Here is a 9,555-nt window from a genome sequence, read left to right as displayed (position 1 = left end):
TTTTTCACTTATACTGTAGTTTGAAATGTTTTCTCGCTTGTAAGTCTCTTTGGATAAAAAACGTCTGCTACATAAATGTAATGTAATGTAATCTCTATTAGTCTGTCAACACATACATTGGTCAAACATTTTCCCTCTGCCCTTTTGTTGGTAACTTGGACAAACGCTTCTACCCAATGACAAAATGAAAATGTAATATTGGGACGATTAAGAATAACAAGTATGTTTTGGAACACCTCTATTGTGTCAACACTTAAAACAATTAAACCCTTTTCCCACATACAGCTTGATCTGCAAATGTTCCAGTAACTTTCTGGAACGTGGTTGTATGTGAACATGAGCTGAAGCCGAAATTCTCGTTGATGTGGCAGTTTTCCAGAACAAGAACGAGTGACTCTTCCAGAAAAGTTCTTAAATTTGAACAACGAGGTAAAACTGCTGAATAAGAGGATGACATTTTGATGATGCATTTGCCTTGTGACTTGCTCATGGCCAGTTAAGCAAATGTGTTTTAAATTAATAAAATTGAGAATGTAGAATCTCCGTGAACACACACACACTGTGAACAGTGAGTTTAACCTCTGCATTTAACCCATCCTTACACACCAGTAGTGAGCACACACACACACTAGACACAGGAGCAGTGGGCAGCACATGTGTGCCCAGGGAGCAGGTGGGGGTTAAGTGCCTTGCTCAAGGGCAGAGCACTGTTCACTCACTTCCCTCACCCACATTTATCCTATCCAGGGGATTGAACTGGCAACCCTCTGGTCACAAGCCCACTTCTCTAACCATTAGGCCACAGCTGCCCACATTGCTAAAAACTGGAACATTGCAAACAAATTTACACAAAAGAACTGAGAACAGAGCTGAGGAATGTAAGTGAATTTACAAATGTTAGTTCAGTTTCCCTTTAGTGAGGTGAAGCTGATTTTTAGAATCTGATGACATCTGAAGCAATTTGATCAACTTGACCTCCTGCTCTTAGCATGCTGGTATTCCTACTGAGCGGCTGGCAAGCAGAATGATAAGTTTTTTATTTTGTTCTCCAAATTTAATCTCATTCTAACTGGTTAATGCTTACTTAGTGTCTCATTATTTGCATTAGGCTTCAAGATAATCTATACATGCTTCATTTCCACTCTTCCATTTGACTTTCACTGAAAATGAATCTCTTCCCTTTTTGTCACCCAAGTCAAGTGTGGTGTGAATGCTGAATATGACAGTGCTGAAACAAACCAAGATGAGCTAACTTGTAGTCCTATTCATTTGAATTCTGTCACACAAATTATTAAATAGAGGATTTTGATTTTGTTCTTTGGTGTACCTGCTGTACACAGTGGTGGATTGCTGCTTTGTTCTTCATACATGCCAGTAAACCCATGTCCTCATGGAAAAGACAGTCAACAACAGTAAGTACATTCTCCTTTCTCACACGTCTGTTACTGTCTGGTACGATGGCTTCTGGATCAAAAGTGTGGTGGAGCACCACTAGAACAGCAGGCTTAGAATCTGTTGAAAATAAAGAAAATCCATTTTATATTACTGAATCTTTTGACACACATTTGCAAGATTTTTAAATACTGTTTCATATGCTACACTATTTTAACACACATTTTTTACATTTCAACTCACTGTGCTTAATTCATTGCATCTAAACCTGAATTGCTAATTCATATAATGTCTTTAACATTAATGAAGGAGGGATGTGTAAAAAATACCAATTATTTGTTTTGAACAAGAATACATTTTTTGATACTTCTTCATCAGGTTCTTTGAGGAGAGGGTGAAAACTTACCTGAAATGTCCTCAAGTGCTGCATCAATGTTTGTTCCAGCACGTGACACAACTGGACAAAAAGCCAGAATGAAATCACACTCCTCCGGTGAGAAGACCTCAGTCAGACCCTTTTTTTTCTCACAGAGCTGATTCTTAAACTGCTCATGAGCATTCAGTGTTTTTCCATAAGTTTTGATGGAGAATTTTAACACTCTGGGACCTTTTGGGGACATCTTCCCTACATGAAAATAATCATTCAGCAATGTTAACCTATGACATCTTCTTTTTATCCACTTACTGAGTACCTCTGTGGAGTCTTTTATAACAATAAAAGAAACAAAGCATGGAGATTATTTCTTTGAACATGAGACTACCTTTATCCTGTTTGCATCTAGAATCAAAAACAGAAAGAAACAAAGCAGTTTTAGTTCATTAATAATTTCGGTCATTGTATGTAAACACAATATCATTGCTTTAATATTAAAATCCCTGTACAACAAGTTACATCATCACTACTGCAAAGGTGTAACAGAAAAATGATACTTCATGTGCAGGATTCAGAAGACAAGCTGCTAGTCTATATGCTAAACCATTACAGCAGATATGTATATCTTAAAAACCAAGATTGCACTTTTTAAGGATGTTCAACTAGTAACAAACTTCTCAATTTGATTTGATAGTATTTCATTGTTCCAAGTATTCTAAGAGCAATCACATTTCAGTACCTCCGCATTCTACCAAGAACACCTTAAACAATTATTAGCATTAAGGTTATACTCATTTGTGTGTGAGGTAAACACAGTGATGTGACGTGAGAAGGTACAGCTATTTAACACCAATCGCAGCATTTTCAACTGACCAGTACACCTACAGATATTTCACACTATAAACTGGCCGTTGATAAAATATTGTCATACAAACCAAATTTCTGAAAACTTGTCGGGGGCTGCAATTTTTTGCAATTACTTTAGAATCGGTAGATGATTTTTAGACTCAAATTATATATGTGAGCAAAAGCAAAGTTCATTTGTTAAGCGCAACATTCATTCTCTAACATTTTACTCATTCTTGGTTTAAACAGTTTAAACCCTTTATATGTGTGTGTGTGAGTCATTAACGTTGTTGCTGTTGGCTGCTATTCACTTCACATCCTGTACATCTAACTGTGACAAGTGGTCTGTATTTTTTTTTTTTTTAGCGGGGAATGGGGAGGCTAGATTAGTAACAGTCTGTTTTGACTTATGGTATTGTTTGTAAACGTGAATTTGTGTGTATGTGTGTGTGTGTGTGTGTGTGTGTAGGACCAAGAGGAATGAAAGAATTTAGTTAAAGTTAGTTTTCAACTTCATTAAAAGTTAGTTATGCAGCTCTAGCCATCATTCGTTAATGGACTGCTGCAGGTACAACTCTTGTTAAACCATATGGCTGTGTGTCATACTCCAGTACAACCTTATGAACGATGACATCACATGTAACTATGATCTAAATTTTAATTGTCAGACTGGACTTTATATTAGCCTAAATCTGTATCAGCGCTTGCGTCTGTTTTAGCCTGCTACTACGTTGTCAGCTGACAGAGAATAAATTGAGAATCCCTAGTTTACAGTTACATAGTCACGCAACATGCTGGGAAGAGCACCTCTCCATAGCACCTCTTCAACATAACAAACAGAGACAGGAAGTGTGAGCGTCATACGAAGTCATCCAAGCACCTAATACTTGATTTTCAGTCGATTAGAACTGACAGTCTGTATGCACATTTTGAGTTCAGAGTACTCTTCCCCTCATGTATTGACTTCTCCCTCTCTGTTGTGATCTATTAGGCCGTTCTTGACGACACAGCGACGTTCGATCTGGCACATTTCATGATTGCCCACCGCTGATACATGAAACTTGTTCGTCTGCCGGCTCCCAGTAATTCTGCTTACATTGTTCTGTCGGATTTTGAGATAGCTGCACTTGGTCTTTACTTGTTAAATACTGCACAGCATCGTTAAAATGATAACGTTCTTTATAATGGAAAAGTAAAACCAGTCATTGTACACTTTTTGGTGACACCATGATGGTATGGTACTTGGTATACGGACAGTGTTCTAATTGCCAATATATTTACTAGTTAGACTATGCTCAAACAAGTCGGCAAGCAGTCTCTCACAAACAAAAATCATTCAGACCCTTTTTATTTAAGCGATCTTCGACTTACCTGGAGCTTGCTTCATCAGGCAATCTTAAATGACTGAAATGGTTTCACTTTTGTCAGAGTTTGAAGCTACTGAAAGTGAAAGTATACAATAAACATAGGCCGACTGTCATAAGCGATGTAGTCAGGACGGCGCGAAACGCTCTCTTTTTTGGACACCATCTGGTAAGTGACACTTGATATTACTTATTCATCAATGTAAATTATTAGTGTAAATGATCACAGAAGCCTAAACAATCAACCAGTATATAATAAAAAAGTGTGCATGGCACAAACAAAATGTTTGTCGTGATAGTTAAAACTTGCCTGCATGGTTTGGATTCTCCAAAAAGTTAAGTTAAACGTTAACTTCTAGTCTACTCCCCTCCCCAAAAAGGCAAGGAATATGGCCGTTATCTTACATTAAACGTTTTCTCCATTGAGGCCCATTATAAGGAAAAAGCTTAATGTGGCTTAATGTACCTAAACAGCAATCAATGATCAGCAAATTTCTCTCACATAAATTGTTGGAGAAATAATATGTTCCCTTAAGATAGTCATTGTAACAATCATGATAAACACCGTAACAATTATGTAACCATTGTTGCAGGGATGAATCGATGTAATTATTTGTATCAAAAGTTGTGACCAAACAAATCTTTTGTATTACGAGAAATATCAAGCTCTTTGTGCTCAAAAAGAAGAGGTCTGTGAGGCCATTTAGGGGCTGCACTGATCGCTGTTTAGGTACATTAAGCCACGTTAAGCTTTTTCCTTATAATGGGCGTCAATGGAGAGGAAAACGCTTAATGTAAGATAGCGAACAAATTCTTTCGATTTTGGTTTTGATCTTTTGACATGTGAAAGTGTTCATGACAAGAGATGTGTGAGAGAAATTTGGTGATCATTGATCGCTGTTTAGGCACATTAAGCCACGTTAAGCGTTTTAGAATGTCCCTCACGTACTAGTAACAGTACAACTAACTAGCTGGTGAGTTACAGTGTTAAAGTATGGTGCATTTGAGGGGCGATATATAGCCTATCCAACGTTACTGTTAGAAGGATAAATTGATCGACCCTTTCCATACCTTTATAAATACAATACAGCCACAAGCTAATGATCGGTAGGTGGCCTTTCTATGCTTCATAGCATTAACTTTCAACATTAGTCATTTGACAGCTAGCTAGCTATCCACCTTGCTAAAGTCTGAGGCACAGAAATCGTAGCTTTGCCGTTAAAATACTCAGTACTTTACATATCGGAAGGTGTCTGACATGGGGAGGGGGTCAACTACATTCGACATGTCCTGATAACAGGTCCAGATCCGTTCTAATGGTGCGTTCAAATTTGGCCCTAGTGGAAATTCCAGTTGAAAATCCAGTAGCTAGTCTATTGGAATGAACTGGTCTCAAATGGTCTGTACTGGTTTCAATCGGTTCCAGTTGGGTTTTCAGATTCTAATGGTGTGCCATTTGCCATTTGCAAACTTGGGTGAACGTTCCAAGCCAACAGATTTTCTTTGAACTTTTGAATTTGAGTAAAATAGCCCACTGAATACAGCTGTTAGACGGAGGTTTTCAGGCATCCGCGTGACCACAGTCGTTAGCTGATGGCTTGGCCTTTCAAATGCTAATAACAGTCAGTGGTCTGGGTGGGACTGGGCACAGAAGCCTGCCCCCCTTCCTCGCCGTAACTTTCTATCAGTTAGCCTATATGTAATATTTAGGCTATATTTTGATAACCACACAAACTTGTTAGGTGTTGCATGGTGTATAATACAGCAGTGGTTGGCCCATATTGCCTTTAATGTCATTGCACTGCCATGCAACTAAATTAAGATGGACTCCTCAAATGGAGCGTACAAAAACATACTGAAAACATAATTTAAAAAAAAGTCTAAATGAGAGGCTTATTAATTACATATTTGATGGTTATGCAACTGTCCTTTACTTGGGGTCAAAGGTATAGGGTGACCAGATGCAAACAGACCAAATGTGGGACAAGTCTTTCAAGTTAAACCCCTGACCAAATCCAACTATAAGAATAAATAAGGCTAAAAATAAAATATTACATAAAATAAAACAATTTCAATGCAAATCTTTATATCAAACCAAAATCTCTATTGGATGAGTAGCATGGTCAGAAGGGATAAAAGATCTTTTTCTTTTTGACCATGATGTCAGCTGACAGCGTTTACCTTCATATCTGCAAAGTTTTACTAAGTTTGGTTTTTGTGACGTAGCAGAGGAATTCATCGGCCCCACAGCTGCACAGTTTGATTGACGGCCGCCACAGTCTCTTGATGACCGCCCTCAGTGCTCTCCTCTCAGCCACTGGGTGAAAGCAAGGCTATGTTGCATTTCTGCTGCTTTTGACGTAGCGCTATTAAATAGATTAGAAACTATGCCCCGATGGCATAAGCGGCTCATGTGCCGGGCGGGTAAAAGAATGCGGGACATTATCTCAACATGAGGGATGCGAGACAAAGGGTACAGGAGTTTTTTTTAAAGTTTACAGGATTTTTTTTTGCTGTTGTTGTTCCTCGCTTGTTTGTGTCTCCTCAGTACGAGGACGCGCCCCGTTTTCAAACCGCCCACTCAGAATCTAAGGTTGAGTCCTGTCCAGTCAGTTTTCTGTGCGTGCACGGCGTAGAGTGACAGTAACCAATAGTATTGTGTGCAACTGGAGCGCGAAATTTGGTTTGGGGAAGGGGTTACCTGTATGTAGGAGAAGGAAGTCATAGAAGGATTACAGAAGTTGTACTCCGTATTCTGTCGACAGTGTGCATTTTGAAGATGACTTGCAAAAGAACACTTGAGCTTTCGAACAGACAGCGGAGTGGAGAGGCTACTCGTGCGCTGGGAATATCCAATTATTTAAAGGGCGAGTCTGAACAAAAACAAACAACTGGTGTCCCCGTTAAATGCATCTTTTTAAGAAGATGTCTGTACAGCAGTAAACGTTCATGGAGAATGTTATTCGGCGGTTGGACAAGATGGAGTCCCATCAAAGAGGCGCAAGAGGAGTCTGCCCAAAAAAAAGAAGACGAGCGGGAAATAACTCTGTTTCGGTAAATTTATTTCTTTAGCCTGCTGGCTTTTGTCTTTGGCTGCCGCACATTTTGATACGTTCGCATTTATTTATTTGCTTTGTCCTTTAATGTAGTTGAATTTAACTCTTGTACTAATTTTGCCTCTACAGGAAGCTGTGCGGAGAATGCATAATGCTGAAAACAACACGTACAGATATGATCCATAGACAAGGTAAGACGTGTTTTGTTGGTAGGCTATATCATCGCGATTGTTTCATAGCGGTACCTGGAATTCTAAACGAATCAGTCTTCCTTTCTTCTCCACTTTTTTTCTCTCTAGCATCCTGCAAGACCTATTGAGACTATTCGAAAGAGTTACAGGATGAAAAAAGAGGGGAATCCAGAGAACAAAGAGGGGGGCAGGATCGCCGCTCGAATGAGGCAAAGGAGGAGAAGAGTAAGTCAAAACATTTCCCCTGTAGTTCTTAGACTTTTTCTCCATTTGCTGTTTTCAGTGATCTTATTTCTGTTTTCACTGTTTTGCAGCTGCACAAGGCCAGAATTAGTGTTCTTTAAATTGAGGTAGAGGCTGCCATATGGAAGACCGCATCAGTAGATAATTTCTGAAGAGGAGGACGCCATCTTGGATGGACGGCCAGCGTGGGTCCTCCTGCCTAGCACAGAGTTGTCTGCACTGTGTGATGTGCTACAGAATAGACTGGACAAAGACCAGAAATATGTTGTGAATCACCATGCACGAGTTGGTGCGGATAGGTTCACAATGGAGACCATGGAAGCTGGGTTGTTCTTGGGAATGCTCAACATTTAGAGTTTGTTGTACATTGATTGATTATATATATATATATTGTGTCAATTTATATGCCTTATAATTTATATTATACTGTATTTTCTTTATTTATAATAAAATGTGTGTAATTCATTTTTGTTTGACAAACTATCTATACAATCTACCTATGAACACAAAACAACACCACCACCAATAATAATAATAATAATGATGAGAATAATAATAATAATAATATTAATAATATAAACCATATGAAATCATGTCTGAGGACACACAATGGACCAGTGGGGAAGGGTTTTAGAGGAGGGGCAAGACATTGCTCCACCAATCCAAAGTAAGACTTTTGACCAATTGCAGGGTACCTGGTGGCCCAAGGTGTGAAGTGCAAATGTTCCCTTGCAAGCACCCCCAAAGGATTATTTACCATGGCAACTAAGGGCTCTAGGCAGACCCCCAAACCTGGTACATATTCAGGAGTATTCCATGCCGTGTAACAGAGCTGCAAACTGCCGGATACATCCGGTTACCTGTGGAGTATCCGGGAATATACAGGAGTATTCCAGTCCGGATACACCTCTTTTCACGCAGTGTAAATTAGTTAATTCGTGTATGCCAACTTTTAGCATGTCTTTGAAAAGTATAATGTAAGTTACCCTGAAGCTAAACGCATTGATATGTATTCAGTCTGTTTCATGTGTATGTGATTGTGCGCGCAAATAGTGAATGTATGGATTTATTCTGAACTCTCAAATGCAACTGACATGTATTTTATTTGTATGTTTTAGTTTTACAGAGTTTCTTAAATAAATGCTTTAAATGGAACTCCTGCATCGGACCTTTTCTTGGGAACCTGTTATCTATCTGTCTAGCCCGCAAGCTAGACACCACGCATTAGCGGGGGCAGAATAAAGGTATTGTAACATATAAACAATAGTCATTGTTGACGTAGACACAAATGGTCGCCCAGATAGCTGTCCCTCATATACTGTAATTGTTCTCATGCTGCATGTTGCCAAGCCTTTAACCTCCGCCATCTTGGCCAGACTTTTTTGTTACCCCCACCCGTTCTACATATTCATTGGCCAAGGGACGCACAATGTAAGCATGTATTCAATACAAGTGAACGGATTCTGTTGAAATTTTGTTTGCCTAGACTAGGGTTGCAAATTTCAAGGGATTTTCTTGATCGACAGTCGCTAACATTAATGAACAATTAATTGATTATTCAACCCCTGACACCCCCCCCCGACACACACACACACACACACACACACACACACACACACATGCACACACACGCACACACGATATTGACAACAAATACGCATGTAATACATTCGTCAATAAAGGACTCTGCGGAACAAATACCTTTTCCATTCAACTTTTAAGCATATTAACAATAATCACATTTACGCAGGTACAGGCATAATTTGGCAATAGGTCTGCACAATATCTTACTTGAGAAGATTAGCCTACTGGGCTACTTAAGCCACATGTTGATATAAAATCAAAACCTAACGGCCGTTAAATTAAAGTTGTCTGAACTACAACTTTCTAAAGCCCCTCCAAAGATGAAGGTAGCCTACTTATTTGTTTTTATTCAAAAGATCAACATATCTACCTGCTCTGGTGTGAGGCATGTGCGCAACCTGTTTACTTTAAGTCCAGCTGCTGAAAATACCTGTTCAGCCGGTACCAGTGTCCCAGGTGCATACAAATAGCGCTGTGGAATGGAATCCACTGGAACTTTCACCTGT

This window comes from Chanos chanos, chromosome 4 (assembly GCF_902362185.1).
Source record: "Chanos chanos chromosome 4, fChaCha1.1, whole genome shotgun sequence".
Classification (NCBI taxonomy): Eukaryota; Metazoa; Chordata; class Actinopteri; order Gonorynchiformes; family Chanidae; genus Chanos; species Chanos chanos.
This window is presented reverse-complemented; position numbering follows the sequence as displayed.